The sequence below is a fragment of the Alexandromys fortis genome, unplaced genomic scaffold (genome assembly GCF_014885135.2).
Source record: "Alexandromys fortis isolate MF-2015 unplaced genomic scaffold, M_Fortis_MF-2015_v1.1 scaffold_9, whole genome shotgun sequence".
NCBI classification, from domain to species: domain Eukaryota; kingdom Metazoa; phylum Chordata; class Mammalia; order Rodentia; family Cricetidae; genus Alexandromys; species Alexandromys fortis.
The window spans coordinates 20,299,354-20,315,447 of NW_026067892.1; the positions used below are offsets into that span (position 1 = coordinate 20,299,354).

Consider the following 16,094-nt stretch of genomic DNA (forward strand, 5'->3'; position numbering starts at 1 on the left):
GGCCAAGATAATGCCAAGTAGCCGCTGTGCAAGTATCTCTCTGTCCATCTTGGCGAGGACCCTTCCTGCATCTTGCCCTGGGGGCCACGTGAGAAATCACTAAGGGCACTTCAGTAACCTGTTGCTGCCCAGGGAAGGAGTACGGTGACTTACAGGAAGATCCTTACATTCAGCCCTGAGGATGGGCAACAGCTTGGGGGTACAGCAGGGAAGCCCTCCAAGCAGCCTCTCCCTGAACTCCCTTCCCTGGGGCTCAGAGCTCCACCTAGCCTCGTCCTCAAGGAGAGGGATAGGAGCAGCCCTGGCTAGTCCCCGGGGACGCGGCCACATCTGGAACAAAGGCCCACAGAGGGGTCGTGGAGCGCGAGGCTCCCGGGGGGCGAGGGGGGGGGAGGCTACTGCCCTTCCTCTCGGCTCCTCCCTCCTCCCTGCGTCCTCCGCCTCCTCCATCCTCTCTTAGCCGCCGGGTGGGCGGCCACGCCAACTTCGCTGAAGGTCCCCAAGTTGCCGGGTACGCGTGTGGAGTGAGGCGGGAAGCGAAGCGAAGGGGCGCGGGACTCCCGGAGCCTTGGCTGCGGATCAGGGGCCCGCCGCCGACCGCTAACGGGATCGGAGTAGTGGGCAGAGCAAATCGCTCGCCGGCTAGGACACCGCCCGCCTGGCGCCGCTTCCCGCGCAGAGAGGGGACCGGCCCGGCCGCGCCTCCCTCCGCGCACTCACCGGGGACGCAGAGTGGGCGCTGTTAAGAGCGCGGCCCCAGCTTGGGGCGGATGCTGCCCGCGCTGGACGCTGGCCTCCGGAGAATCTGATCCGCCCGCCGGGAGGAGGAGGCTCGGCCGGGGTAAGTGGGGCGCCCGCATCCCGGCACCGCCTCCTGGGCCCCAGCCTGGAGCACACCGCATCCCAGAGCGCGCGCCAAACTTTGGGAGAAGGGGACCCGCGGAGGGCGGGAGGGGAGTTCCCTGAGCGGGGAAAGCCCCCCCCCCCCCCCCCCCGCCGCTTCTAGATTCCCATCTGCCTGGTACCCACACCGGGTCACAGCACAAGCCATAGGCGAGGATCTCAGCACTTTCACCCCCGACCACCCTGCACACTCCGAAATGCACGCTCCTGGGAGCGCAGGGTTGGGGACTTTTAAACCAGGCTGGGTTCTTTGCTCCCCGAAGTTCCTTCCACCGTGAAAGGGAGCCCTCCTCCCCAAACGCCACAGCAGGCGACTACTAACTCTCCGGGCTTTGGAAAGTTGTGATTGGGACCCACTGAGGCCCCGGAACGGGGAGGGAAGAAGCAGACACCGCTGTCTCTGGGGCTAGCAGGGGCGGACTCGGGGTGGAAATTCGGTGTCTTTGTGTGCACAGCCCTTCCGGAGCCGAGGTGGGGAGACCAGAGACAGTGATTCATAAACTTTTAAAGAGTTCTTCTGGAATGGGGTCTTTGGGCTGTGAGGAAAAGGCTGCGTGCTGGCGCTGCGCCTGGCTGACATCTGCGTGGTGGCCGTGACAGGGCCTTGCAAGGAAGCAGAGACCCTTCCACACCCCCCACCCCCACCCCCGGCGGATGTGCTTCCTCGAAGGGACTTCCAGGGGCGGGGCGGGGGTCCCAGCTATGGGCTATATATGTAGGACCATGAATTAAATTGAGACTCAAAAGTCAGGGTGAAACCTGCCTGTTGGGAAGATAATCGTTCCTCACACCAGGATACATATAGTGTTCTGTTGTTTCCCAAGGATCTTCTTGGGCCTAGTGCAGTGCAGGGCACAGTCTTAGTCAGTGCTGCCAGACGAGTGATGGCACCGGTAATGAATGCATTGTGGATTTGGTGTGAGTGGAGCCCAGTTAGCCTTAGAGGAATTGCTCTTCTAGAGAGGAAAAGGCCTGACTGGCTGTGGGAAGCCCTACATGGGCTCCTTGGGAAAGTGACCCAAGTGTCCCACTGTGCCTCACAGTTACCTCTCCCTGCCCAGGATAGGAAGATTCCATTTCAGGGTGGAATGGGATGCCTTTGGCAGGGACAGGGGACTCTGGGGAGACAGTATGAGTGGATTTCTTTAGTCCTCCCATGCCCTCGCCACAAGGGCAGGTAAGTTAGCCCCAAAGGGGGCTAGTGGGCACAAGCTGGGATGGAGTCCCTGAGACATGTGGAATTTGGGTCATCAACCCCTGCTAGCTCCTGCTGGCCTGGCTGGAGAAAGGTCTGGTAGAAGCTGTGTCTTCCAGCAGGGCCTTGACTTGGTGGTGATGAGGGGGTGATTACTGTCTGTCCCTGTACTGGGTATCCAAGTCGGTTCTTCTGTGACAGCTGGTGTGAGTTCCCCAGAGGGCCAGAAACATTTCTTTTTCCTGGAACGGGGACTGCCAGGAGTTGGGACTGACGGTCCACAAAGATGTGAGGATGGGTGGTCTTGGCCAGTCACTGGGAAGAAATGCGTCAGTTCTCACTCCTGTTCCTGAACAATACTGACTAGCAGCAATGTACGGGCCCTAAATGCCAGGATTAGCAAGGTGTGTGGGTCGTGCCAGGCCTGTGGTCCCAGAGGAAAAAGGAGGGAGGTTGTGCTTGGCTACCCCAATTCCAGTTAGAATACAGTAGCCGGTCCCCTCTCCTACTCCTTTGCCCCCTTTGTCATGCCTTCTGGAGCCCCACAGACACTGTCCCCTTAAGTCATTCCTTTCCTCTAGAATTTCCATTTCATCTCCTTTTTTTACAGATGGAAACTAAGCCTCAGAAAAATTAGATATCTTTCAAAGTCACACAGCTAGTAAGAGACCAAGCCAGGATTTGAACCTGGAGTCTGTTTTCAGAATTGTGCTGGCTTCACCGTGCCAGCCTGTCTGTATAGGTCTCCATAGCAACAAGGAAGAAACACCGGTGACATTTCCTGACCTGGTTCTGTGGACTCTGACTATCTATCTTTTTCCAGTCTCTGTGGAGCCATGGAAACCAAAGGCTGGGTGGTACCCAGCTCCTGGATCCTTCGATGTGGCTCAGGAGTCAGGAAGCTGGAGGTTTGGGTGTGAGTGCAGGGGCATGGTACGGTAACCCCATGAAAGACAATTTGCTACTCAACTGAGCAGCTGCTACTTAATAGAGACAAAAACCGTCCTTAGGATTGTCCCTTGGCTGAACTGTCAGTCATCCGCCTTCTTAAGCGGGTCACTATGCTCCTTCCCCTTTGCCCCTTGACAGCATAAACTATTATCCTCACCCCACCATTTCCCTGGTGAACGTAAGGGGTCACGGTCCCAGCTGTCGTTCCCACCGTACCCCATGCCCTGCAGAGCTGGAGTCTTCAGACTGTCAGAAGGGAAGGTGGGGGCAGAGCCAGGCAGCTAGGGAAGGTGGCAGCAATGCCTCACCCTGTCCCCAGCTATGCTTGTGTGCACAGGGCCCACAGAGTATCCGCTGTCCGATCTCATTGGACACAAGGGGACATGAGGACCAAGAGCAGATGCCTAAACTCAGGAACCGGGGACATGTTGCCACACTGCCTCAGGCCCTCCCTGCAGATGCCTAGGCTGGGTGGCATCTGGGGTTTGGGACTATCTAATGTCATGTTCCTCCAACTTCTGAGGGTTAGGATCACTCCTTCAGGGGCAGGATTTTTGTCTACTCAGAGCCTCTGATGTGACTCATGATATGAGAAAAGTAGGCACCCTTAAAAGGATGCAAGAGGCTTTGGATGAACACAGCTCAGCTGACATCCGCCCCACCCCCATCTAACACTCTCCCTGGGTGAGGTCCAAGAACAGTGAAGTTGCAGGACACCAGGAGCCTTCCGTCCCACCTTGGCAGAACAGACAGACATGCTGGGTGGAGAGAGGATGTCTGGGAATGGAGACCATCCCACAGAGATGGGGCCGCTCGACTTTGTACCTTCAGCCCCGTGTCGGTGCCTGACACGTGAGGGAGCTGGGAGCTGGGAATGTTTTCAAGTGATGGGTGAAGCTGGGAAGGAACGAGGGCATCTCACCTGCGAGAGATGGCTCAGAGAGGTAGAGCAGCCTCCAGCCTCAGGAAGTCGTGCGGCAACAGCACTTAAACGGATTTTAATCACCGATTTTATCGCCCTTTCTTCTCGGAGACCTGAGGAGAGGATAAGAAGCCACCCGTTCTGCTCCAGATCTGTAGATTCCACAGCTGGGTGTGTGTGGCGGGGAACAGGGTGTGGGTCTCTGCAGGCTCAGGCACCTTCTGTCTCCATTGTCCCAACTCTAGCTGCTTGTTCCTGGTCCCCAGCCCAGTGCGGAAGGAGGAGCTGGCCAGGGGATCTCCTCAATCAGTTTTTAGCATCGGCCTGGTTCCTCCTGAGTGCTGCTCGCTTCTCACAAAGATGACTGTGTGCTGGAGCAGTGAGGGCTTCTCTAAACTCTGGGCCATTCATCACCGGGGTCCAAGAGGGCTCTGTGGGAAGTCTGGAGGAAGTGTGGAAAACCAACAAACCAATTTCCCCACTCAGCTGCCGCTGGTGGCCACAAGTAAACAGCCACCTCTGGGGCCAGCCTGGACTGTTGGAAGGTTACGCCTGCCCCTCCCTGCCCTGCCATAAGTACCCCCTTGACTTCTGGGAGCTTTAAAAGCCAGGGAGCACATCTTGGCCAGGCCTGTCCTGTGCTGCTGGACTAGACGCTGGTGGCTGGGATCAGGCAGAACTTGAGTGAGAAAGGATAGCCTGGGGTTGCAGCTCAAGTCTATCGGGGTGAGTACGCTGTCTGGAGGAAGACAGGTACCTCCTTGGTGGGTGGAGAATGGCAGCTTTGGGGCATCTTTCACATTGCTCCAGGGTGGGTGGACCAAAGTTATTTTCGGGTCACATCTCTCCAAGGTGGGGCCCACTTGTGAAAAGACCATGAGAGGCCATGTACTCACTTCCTTTGTATATGTCCTGGATTGGCCAGACTGTCCCAGAATTGGGTCTGCTGGGGGTGGGCGGGTGGTGAGGGGTCACCCATGTCCTCACAGAGTGCAAGCCCTAAATGGACCTTCTGTGTCTTTGAGATGGGTCTCTGGCCCTCTGAGGGCAGCTGCAACTTACTAATAAACTGAAAGTTCATACACCCGCAGAAATGGAGGTGGGCTCTAGGTGAGGGCAGCTTCCTAGTGCTCAGGATCTTCAACTCAGGACCAAAAAGGATCCCAGAGCCTTCTCATGTGTGGCAGTGTGAGCTTAGTCTATAAACCTAACACTTGCGGAGTCTGGGAGAGGGGCATTGCCTGAGGATGCTCAGTATGGCCGCCACCAGACTGCTGGAGAAGGGAGTCAGGGGGTGGGTTCCATATTCTGTAGACTTTTCCTCCTTTGGTGTTGGGAGTGGAACCCAGAGCCTTACAGGCCTGCTGGGCAAGCTCTACCCAGTGATCTCCTCCAGACTCATCCCACAGAGTTGGCGGGGAGAAAGGGCTGGTAGGCCTCCAAACCATGTATAGACCAGGATGTTCACACTGGGCAGAAATTCATGCACACATGCATGCACACTCAGGCTTGCCCCCACATACAAAATATTAGGTAAATACAAAACACATAGATATTCTCCAAAAATATTTGTAAGCACAGATGTCTACAAACTCAGACCCACAAACTCAGTGCCATGTTCACTGAAAAGACAAGCTATGTGATATTTAAGAACACGTTGGGCTAGCTATCAAACCCTTTCAGGGCCTTTCTTTCTTGGTCTATAAGATGGAACTGGGGGGCTGGAGAGATGGCTCAGAGGTTAAGAGCACTGGCTGCTCTCCCAAAGGCCCTGAGTTCAGTTCCCAGCAACCACATGGTGGCTCACAACTCTTTATAACGAGACCTGGTGCCCTCTTCTGGTCTGCAGGCATACATAAAGGCAGAACACTGTATATATAATAAATAAATCAATCTTTTTTTTTCTTTTTTCTTTTTGGATTTTTCGAGACAGGGTTTCTCCGGAGCTTTTGGTTCCTGTCCTGGAACTAGCTCTTGTAGACCAGGCTGGCCTCAAACTCACAGAGATCCGCCTGCCTCTGCCTCCCGAGTGCTGGGATTAAAGGCGTGGGATAAATCTTAAAAAAAAGAGAAGGGACTGGGAACAGTGTGGCCAACTGTTGTGAGTCCCAGTGTATATGAAGGTTAGAAATGGACACAGTGAATGCTAGATGTGTGTTATTACTGGCATCCTCCTGGCATACCCCTTTGCCAACTGTTTATAGAGCTGAGGGTGTAGGTCATCTCAGGGATACCCACATGTCAGTGAACGGATCAATATGCTCTACTGGATGACCCCTGAGGTTCCAGGATGGGCGCACCTCTGTGTGCTAGACGCTCAACTAGAATTTATTAGGAAGACTACCTTGTCTTCCCATGGGCAGCTCAAACAATGCAGGAGTGAACTCCTCCAAGAGTTAGCAGAATCCCTTCAGCAGCAGTTTTAAAATGGGGTTGCATGGAGTTTCCAGTTTAGCAAGGGAAGTCTGCAAGGCCAGAGCAGGTGGGACTGCAGACCCTGTTCCCACTGATCTGATCTACGTAGGGGACTTCTGAGCACAGTTCTCGGTCATAAGAAGGCTCACAGTTGGATATAGCGGGACATGTCTGTAATCCCAGCACTCTGGAGGAAAACACAGGAGAAACCCTGGAGATAGAGATAGATAGATGGATAGAAGGATAGAAGGATAGAAGGATAGATAGATAGATAGATAGATAGATACATACATACATACATACATACATACATACATACATCCACATACATAAAGAGAGAGAGAGAGAGATCACAGGCCCACAGTTTAGATGTTGCCAGAGGATGATGGGCTTTTGCTATGTACCTCGTGTTCATACAGGCCACAACCAGATGCCTGTACCAGCTCCACTCTACCTGTGAGCTGGCCCCACCCATACACTCTCTTCCCTGCTTCCCTGTCTCCCTTCCTCTCCAGCTGCCTCACCATCTGCAGGATCCTGGAAAGTGCTAGTATGCCTGAGCCAAAGCAGTGTTAGCTGAGGAAACATTTTGCAAATAAATGCTCCGCGCCCCCGCAGCTGCGACTGCGCTAATTTTCAGGAAAGAATTTCACAGCTCAAAGCACAGCTCCACGGGCTGGCTGGGCTGGCTGTGGTCTTCAGCTCCCCTCTGGAGACAGCCGGAGGCCTGAGTGCTAAGGGCAGATGCCCAAGTCTGAAGAAACTCCGAGAAGCCATGTGTCCGAAGAGCGAGATCATTTTCTCAGAGAATGAACGGACCTCCTCTGGCCCATTTGCAAACGCTAACTCCCCATGTGGCTAATTCCTTTTGCACCTTGCTTTGATGTCCAAGGGCAGGGTCCATAGGAACTGGAAGCTGCAACAGTTGGTATGTCTGCACCATAGCGGTTCCTTCTCATAGGCCCTCACTGGCTTCCCACTAAGCTGGTCACTGACACCACCGCCATCTTCAGGCTGTGCCATCCATGTCCATGGCTGGCAAGCTGGCAGATCTTTACCCTACCATAACATCATTGAGGTTTATTTGTCCTGATGTGGTTGTATCCAGAGGAAGGAGCCGGAATGTGCCTAAGGCTCCATCAAAGGAACTGACTCCAGGGGGGTGGTGTCACTGACTCCCTGAGTCTGACCTGGCATCCACTGGATGACCCCATTGTAGATCAAACAGCATCTATATTGGGCCTAGCATCTGCACCAGAAGGAGAGGACAGGCCAAGGCCTCCGTGTACCTAGGGTCTTTCCAATAACACAGAGTCCTAGGTGGCTTCCAAACTTGTGATCTGTGGAACATTCCTGCTTCTGTCTGTACTTGATCTTCTGTCTAGAGTTCCAAACTCCCCTCATTTCCTGGGCACACGGCCTTTTTGGCTGTTCAGGACACCCTATTCCAACTCTCCTTCCCCTTGGCATGCATGCCACTCTCTCATGGGAGCCTGGCTGGGTAGCCCCCACCACAGAGCCTGCGAGTCCGCGCTGTCCCACAGCATGGGTGGCTGTTAGTTTTGTGGCCAGTGGTCTCAGTTGGTTAGTGACTCTGATGGCAGGATGCCTTATTCGTCTGTGTCCCCTTGCTTGTTTTGAAACAGTCTCACTGTGAAGCCCTAGCCAGGCTAGAAGCCTTCTATTGTAGACCAACCTGGCCTCTGACATATGGCCATCCTCCTGCCTCTGCCTTCTAAGCACTGAGGTTATAGGTGCCACGGACCGTCCCTCTTGGAGACCGCTATCCACGGGAGAACAGGGTGAAGGATAGGATAGCCAGGATACGACGCAAGGGAATGACAGACAGACACACTGTGTAGTGAGAATCTGCTGCAATTTTACTTCTGTAAAGCTTCAGTTTTTGTACAAAACAGATCAAAGGACTTGGCAGGCTCACTGCATCACCCCACTCAGGGTTCCAGACATAAATCAAGGCTAAACATAATCAAAATAGAGCTCCTTCTACGTGCTCAAAATGTTGACAAGGACTTTTAGTTTTGTCTCTTAGAATTCTGTCTCACACCATTATTTACATTCTACCGTGGGAGACTAGTTCTCAGGGTCCTGTGTTTAGCTTCCCATTTATATAGTTTTTTATTCTTTGCTCCATATCCCCTAATAGTTTTCTCATTTTCTCATGATAGTTCCTATACCAATATATTAAAGCTGGTCTCATGTTTTCAATAATTTCCTTTCTTTCCTTCTTACTATAAAGACACCAGGGCTTCTGGGATCTAGCTAATCTTTCCATAAAGGGGAATTTTCTCTAGCTCTCCTTTTCTCTCTAAATCTGATTCACTATGACGATTCCCTCATAACATATCAACTTTAGCCGCTTCTGTTTCATAATTAATAAAGTTTCCCAGGCTCATGTGGCGTGGGGCATACTTTATTTCCTCAAGGACTGCTTTAATGAACGGTGGAGCCGAGCCAAGGACGTACTTTGATCTCTTGGTAAGCGGTCAGCTGCAAACAGGAAAATTAAGAAATACAGAGAAAGATCATACAGGGTGTCAGGAGGGCTCGCTCTCAAGGCCATCTCCAGATATGAGATCTGCCTATGGCATCAGGTCCTATCTCGACCACTGATTGCCAGGGGACCACCTGGGGCTTCGCTCCAAGAAGCTCTAACCCCAATCCTTCAGCAGGCAAAAGCCAGCGCAGAGGCATTTTGTCACTACACGGCAGTCACTGCTGTGGATGTGGCATATAGGTATGCGCCTCCCTGCCTGGGTGTGAATTTTTGAAAGTAGTTAGAAAGTAAACAACTGAATTTGTATCTCAGCTGCCCTTAGATGTCATAATTGGCACAACATACTTTGTTGTATACCACATACTTGATGCCCCCACAAAGCCCTGTTCAACCTATCAAGACTGGAAGCAGTGTCCCCTTTCTCAGACGAGCCAACCCCAGAGCAGAGAGAGGCAGAGTAGCCTGTCTGAGGACTCACAGACAGGCCTGACTCCCTGGGTTTATCTGTTTAGGTCTCTCCTCACAGTGGAGGTTGGAGAGGCTGGCTGAGGAGCCTGAGGCTGTGCCCAGGACCAGGGTATAGAGGCTATGGTTGTGAGTCCCCACAGCAGGGAGGGTGGAAGGTGACAAGGGAGAGAAGCCAGGACAAAGGAGAGAAGCCAGAGGGCAGGATGGCCTGCAGACCACGGAATAAAGCTCGCTATTCATAGCCCAGGACGAGCCATTGAGTCATTGGGTGGAAACCCTGACATCACTATGTCGCTCTGTCTGCTGCCCACCTGTCTGCCTGCCCTTCCTGGGTCCCGGAGACCTCAGCGCCCGTAGTCCTATGGGGGGGGGGGTCCACCCCCAGCTGTCAGGGCCACAACCTGTCTTGCATTCCCCTTTCCAGACTCTGTCTCCCACCTCCCCACCTTCCCTCCTGTGCTGTGAGGAGTCCAGGCCAGCATCGTGGTACCTAACCTCTGTGTTGAATTTCTAGTTGCTTTTCCTTGAGAAAGGTGCTTGGTCTCCTATTAGAGTTGGTGCTTGGTTGTTTGCTTTTTTGGAGACACCAGGCTGGCCTCAAACACTCTACAGCCAAAAATGGCCTTGGATTTCTTGCTCCATCTCCCAAATGCTGGGATTACAAGTGTGGATCGTCATACCTGGGTTTATGGGTTGCTGGGACTTGAACCCAGGACCTTGTGCATGCCACTTGTATCTCCCTACCTACTGAAGTACACCTCCAGCCTAGGAGTCGGTGTTCAGAAAGTAAAGCAGGTGGGGCTTGTGCCCAACCCTAAGCTGGCCCCAGATGGGAGCGAGAAGCTGATGATATTTAAGCCCCTGTTTTCAAGGATGCAGCTGAGTGTCTGAGAGACACTTTGTTTGAGCATCTTTGGCCAACTGCTCTATGTGCCTCAATCTAGTAGCATTATATGGATGCCAACAATGAGACCCAGGGCAGCTCCCATGTCTGGATGGGTACGCTGTCCTAGAGACTGTGGACCCAGGCAGGAAGTGCCACAGAGCAGTGGCTTCTCTGGTTATGGGAACTCTGTGGATTTGAGAGTTGGGCAACAGGATTGCTTAAACCATTGCTGATCCTCCTCCCCATGCATCAGAGGGGCGCCTGTCCAGGGTTTGGTGGGTCAGACCTGGAAAAAGACTGTGAGTCAGGCTGGGGCGGGGTGCCAGCTTCCTCTGCCCAGGCGGTGGGTGCAGGATGCCAGGCTGCTGCAGCTGTTGCTGCAACTCAAAACTCTGTTCCTGTTGCCCTCAGCCAGAAGCTAGGTGAAGGGGTCTGTGTCAGCTCCGTACAGAATGGCACCGTAACACCCTCCAACCACCTTGCAGGGGAGACCCAGTTAGCCTGGTTTCCCTACCGAGAACACCGAGGCAGGGAGACATTTCTGGCTGAGCTCCCACAGCTGGAAGGAGGAGGAAGAAGGAGACTTGAGTCCCCTTTCTGTATACACAAGGACAGAGAGTCACTTTCTTCCTGAAGGCAGGGATCAACATGACCCCCTGACAAAGGGCAGTGATGGGCTATTTGGTCCCCTTTCCTGACACCTGATTCCTTTGTCACTGATACGTGTGTGAGTCCAGAGAGCATCGAGTAGGATTCCCAGCGAACTCAAGCAGAAGTACGGGAATAGAGGTGGAGACAGAGATAGCTTATTAAAAAAAGAGGAGGTACCCAGGTGGTGGCAGCACATGCCTTTAATCTCAGCACTTGGAAGGCAGAGGTAGGCCCATCTCTGAGTTTGAGGCCAGCCTGGGCTGCAGAGAGAGTTCCAAGACAGCCAGCGCTACACAGTGAAACCCGGTCTTGAAAAAAAAATGAGAGAGAAATAGAGAAAGAAAGAGAGAGAGAAAGAGAGAGAGAGAGAGAGAGAGAGAGAGAGAGAGAGAGAGAGAGAGAGAGAGAGAGAGAGAGAGAAGGGGAGGGAGAGTGGGCCAGAGGGCTGGGAAAGGTTAGAAGCTCAGTGTATTGGGCCCCAAGAGCCCTGACTCTTGGCTTGTAAGGGCCAAACTGTGGGTACCCAGTTAGCAACGATCACAGATGCCGATAAGAATGACAGAGTGGGACTCTGCAGCACCCCCATGCTAACTTTGCTCCCGATTATTTTTTCCAGGTTGTACCTCAGTTTACCTAATAAAACAGGAAGCCCAAGGGAGTAGAATTTGAGTTGCCTTCAAAGTGGACAGGTGGACCTGGGTCTGCATAGCAGGTGTAGGACCCTAAGTTTGATCCCAACATGACCATAAACTAAAATAAAATTGGAAAACTGAAAAGAGAACAAAACCCTGATATTATTGGTCACCCGTGCAGACTGTCCTTGAATGCCCCAGCCAGGCACAGGAATGGGAAGTCACCTTGTGACCTTTTCAGCATCGTACCAGGGACAACTGTTCCTTGTCATGAAATTTAAAAGAGCAAACAATGAAATGAAAAGCTACAAGGGAGATGGTATGCCTCCCTTGTTTCACAAGCCTTTCTTGGTTTTTAAATGAGCCCTTGCTAGCCTCAAAAACCTGGAAGCCAAAGATGACCTTGAACTCTTGACCCTCCTGCAGCCACCACCAAAGTACTGAGGGTCACAGGCCTCTCCCACCATGCCCAGCTCTCCGAAAAGCCATTTAAATAGGCCCTGAATTTATGAGGAGATAGAGTAGAATGAACACCAGCAAGAAATATGAGGGGGCATGGAAACTGGCCCCTCCCCATATCTATTAAGAGCCAGCCTTCTCAGCGTGGATAGCAACAGTTCTCCAGAAATTCCAGAGTGATGACTGAGCAGAGCCAGAGAGGAGGGGAGACTCAGGCTTGGGTGGTTTTACCACCTCTAGCCCCATAGGGACTAGTGGCAGGAGAGGGTGGCGCCAAGAGAGGCTCCTGACAGCCCAATTCTTGGTGAGGTTGGGAAGGGGGGACATTTCCCAGAAACCCCTAAAGAAGAATTACTGGAATTGCACCAATTGCACAGAACTGGAGTTGAGGTACAGTGACCTGGCCACTGAAGAGGTTGGGACACCACAAAAGTCTTAGGCCTGCAGACCTCTGGGTGAGCATGCAGTGGTCCCATCCTGCATTCTGGGTAGTCATAGTCAGGCCCTTTGTGAAGGCAATTTGTCCGCAAGCCCTTCTGTGGAGAAATGGAGTCAGGGCCAGATTAGCAGGAGGCCTGGGTGGAGAAGGGATCTGCCCTAGGTATCTGTAGGGGGCCCTTAAAGCTACAAACTGCTCCAGGATAGCCTTTAATGGCTCAGAGGGCAAAAATTCATGTAGTCTAAACCTGACAACCTGAGTTGGATCCTTGCACCCATAGCTGCAGGAGAGAACCAACTTCCAAAAGTTTTCCTGATTTACAAACACACGCACACGCACATGCGCACATGTGTAAATAAAACAAAAATTAAAATGCTATCGGAAAATGGCAACTCATCCCCACAAGGCAAATGAGAGCCTTTCTCTTGCCCCCGAGAAAGGTGCGTTCAAATATAGGTGTCCTGCTGCATCCAGGAGAGGGAAACAAAAATTAACATGAAGAACCCAGTTAGCAAAAAGTCTGGGAGCCCCACCCTACCAGAGAGCTACCTGCAAAGGCAGTGTTCAGGAAAAGCAGGCAGTCTGTGCACATGGGGTAAGGTGGGTTGACCCGGCCATTGCCGTCTACAACAGACAAAAAAGGAAGGCATCCACAGAATAAGACCTTGGCACCCTTCAAGCTCCTAACCTAGAGGAGCAGGCTTCCTAGTGGGGTGACCTGGTTCCCTGCTAGGTCACTTCAGCTACGATGACCTCATTCCCCACAGCTTTCCAGGTAGTGCCTGGGTAACCAGGCGGCTGTCCTCTCTCGACATTTGAGTGGGTGCTGTTCTAGGAACCCCAACTCGGCCATCATCAGTCCTCAGGGCCTTGGCCAGAGTTTTGCCCCCCCCCCTTTTTTTTTTTTTGCATGCGGCTGAAGCTTCGGAGTTCTGAGGTGAGCTCCCTCAAGTTTAAGGGGCAGTCTATGGGGCGGGGAAGAACACATCTCCACGGAGCCTTTAGAGGTGGCCTGTGGGGGGTGGACACTGTCCAGTGGGGCCAAATCAAGAGCATTCAAGGCACAGGGAAGTGATGTCTGGGCCCTTCCCAGGCTGTCCCCCTCCTCCATGTCTGATCTTGGGGGTGGAGTGTCAAGGTGGAGTCCAACAACATACTAGACACAGTTTGCCTCCCTGCTTCCTTCCTTGCTTCTGCCTTTACTTATTACATGTACGGTCTGTGCGGCGCCACCCCTAAGAGTGAATATGATTAACACAGAGGACGTGGAGATAAACATGTCAGGGAGGAATGTCCAGCCAGAGCCAGGGGACCTTACCCTTCACGGTCTGGCCTTGATTCTAAGCTAGGTGACCTTGAGCAGATCACTTAACTTCTCTGGACCAACATTTCTCGTCCAGAGGATGAAGGAGAGGGTTGTGGGAGGGGTCCAGCCCATCTATCCACACACTGTGACAATTCATCAGTGCAAAAGGATTGAAGGTAGCAGTGGGTGTGGTGGTGGTGGTGGTGGGGGACTTCCTGCTAGTTCCTGGGGGTATTGACTACGTCTGTGGAACTAGATAGGGGATGGCTCTGAAGATGTGTAGGGCTTGGGCTCAGCTTTAAGGGGTGCACCCACCCTGGCTTAATGGCTGCCTGCTCGCCTTTGGGGACAGCTTTCCTTTGTCTGCAGCTCTTTACAAAGGTTTTAAGAGAGGCTATTTTATTCGCTTTATCGTGATGGCGGATGCCTATCCCATAGTTCAAGAGCAATAGACAGAAACCAGCAAAATGCATCACCCCTAGTCTGGCCACCCACATGGCTGATGAACCATTCGGTCCAGCACCAGCAAGCTGCTCAACGGCAGGAGGTAGAGGACAGAAAGGTTTCCCCGCATGAGGAAATGTATGATTTTGTTTGTTTGTTTTTCGATACAGGGTTTCTCTGTAGCGCTGGAGCCTGTCCTGGAACTAGCTCTTATAGACCAGGCTAGCCTCGAACTCACAGAGATCCGCCTGCCTCTGCCTCCCAAGTGCTGGGATTAAAGGCGTGAGCCACCACTGCCCGGCTACATTCGACGTTTTCTAACTGAACTCTCAGCACAGATACGCGTAACTGAAACGGACATCTTAGGGACCCCACGTGCATCCTTACAACACACAAGTCGCTCTGGTGTCTTCCGTTTTATACAATATTGTTCCGTGGAGGAAGGAGAAAAAGGAGGACACAGGCTTGCCTGACTTGTTAAATCCTTCAGCTTGAAAAATGACCCTAGCAGGAGAGAGCAGGAAACAGTATCTTGATCGTTAGTGTATTTCGGACCTGCCTCCGACCTATGGGAGCAGCCTTCCAGATTCCACCTCCAGGATTCTGCTGGTGACCCTGGCCTTGCCCAGAGATTTGCACACCACAGAGTGTGGCACTGGGGTGTCACTGTGACCACAGCCTGGCAGCCTCTTTGAGACGGTTTTGTTCTGTAGCTCAGGGTGGCTTGGAACTTACTCTACATATCTGACCTAGGCTGGTCTCCCATCCTGGGCTTGCAGTCATATGCCACCGCATCCAGCTCTCTCCTGGACTGCTTCTAGCCAGCAGTCTCCCTTGGGTTTGCTTTACGGAGCAGCTAAGGAGCAGCTAAGAATGAACGCTGGTTAACACAAGAAGGAAAGATGATCTCAGATTGTCCAGGTGGCCCCTGGTGGCAGCCTGACCTGTTATCATTGAGCATCTTGAACACTGACCACCTAAAATCTAGCTTACGCATGCCATTTCTGCGGAGTGCAAAACGTTGAAATCTTCAAGCAAAGAATACTTGTGCCCAGCCCTGGCTGAGTGACCGGCCTCTCGAATCCCCAACCCACAGAACATAAAGCCCCCACCCCAGCCTTCTGAAAGCCCTTCCAGAGGCTGTGAAAGGCGCTATTTACTCAGTGACTTCACATTTGTGTTTTTCTAGGGGGAGATGGTAGGTCAGGCGTGACTACCCAGTGGGGAGGTGCTCCCTCTGTCTCCACTGGGGTCTGCTGGGGTTCACTGGCCATCCCCGGGCTTTCTAGTGTTCTCTGGAAAACCTCCCTGGCACTGAAGCCTGTCCGCTTCCGAAACAGGGTTGTGGAACTCTCAGCCCAAGGCTGATTGTCCTGAGTGGGGTCCCCTGAGCCCCTCCCTAACCTCATTCCCTAAGCTAGCAGCCAGCTCAGCTGGGAGCAGCTCTGCTTGGAGGGGAGCATTTAGTGGGCACAGAGCCTCCTCTGTTCCAGTAACAATGGCCCCTTGATGGCTAGATCGGGTCCCCTTATTCCTATTGGACTTCAGGGAGGAGAAAGGATACCAGCCCTGCCCCCACCCCCAGGCAGTCAATGCTGGGTGTGAGGTTAACTCAGAGGCCTTAGCCTCTGTCCGCCCACAGGGTCTATTTCTTCTTTGTTCTCTAGGCTCTGACCCCTCTCATCTAAACCAGGGACCCCCTTGAGGGGGGCCCAGGAATGGTTCCGTTCATCCGCCTCAACAAGTACTCATTGAACAGCCTCCTGGGCCCTGAGGTTTGGTGCTAAATAGTTGTGGGATAATGGGCATCGCTGCCCTCTGGATTTGGAGTTTTTACAGTGAGCCTACTCTGGTAGCCTGCAGGCTTCAGGGAGCTAATGCCACTGGCAGTGTTAGGCTTTGGCATCT

General features: G+C 52.9%; 1 protein-coding gene across 3 annotated transcripts in view; it reads left to right on the forward strand.

Annotated features, from left to right (window-relative positions):
- The first annotated feature begins 377 nt into the window (after positions 1–377).
- Chst3 (carbohydrate sulfotransferase 3) overlaps positions 378–16,094 on the forward strand; it is a 37,121-nt gene continuing 21,404 nt past the window's right edge. Inside the window, exon 1 of one of the 3 annotated variants that reach the window (XM_050143623.1) lies at positions 378–841. The gene's annotated coding sequence lies outside the window, so the exon portion shown is untranslated. The remainder of the gene's footprint in view (positions 842–16,094) is intronic. The other 2 variants (XM_050143632.1, XM_050143614.1) reach the window with 2 other exon arrangements.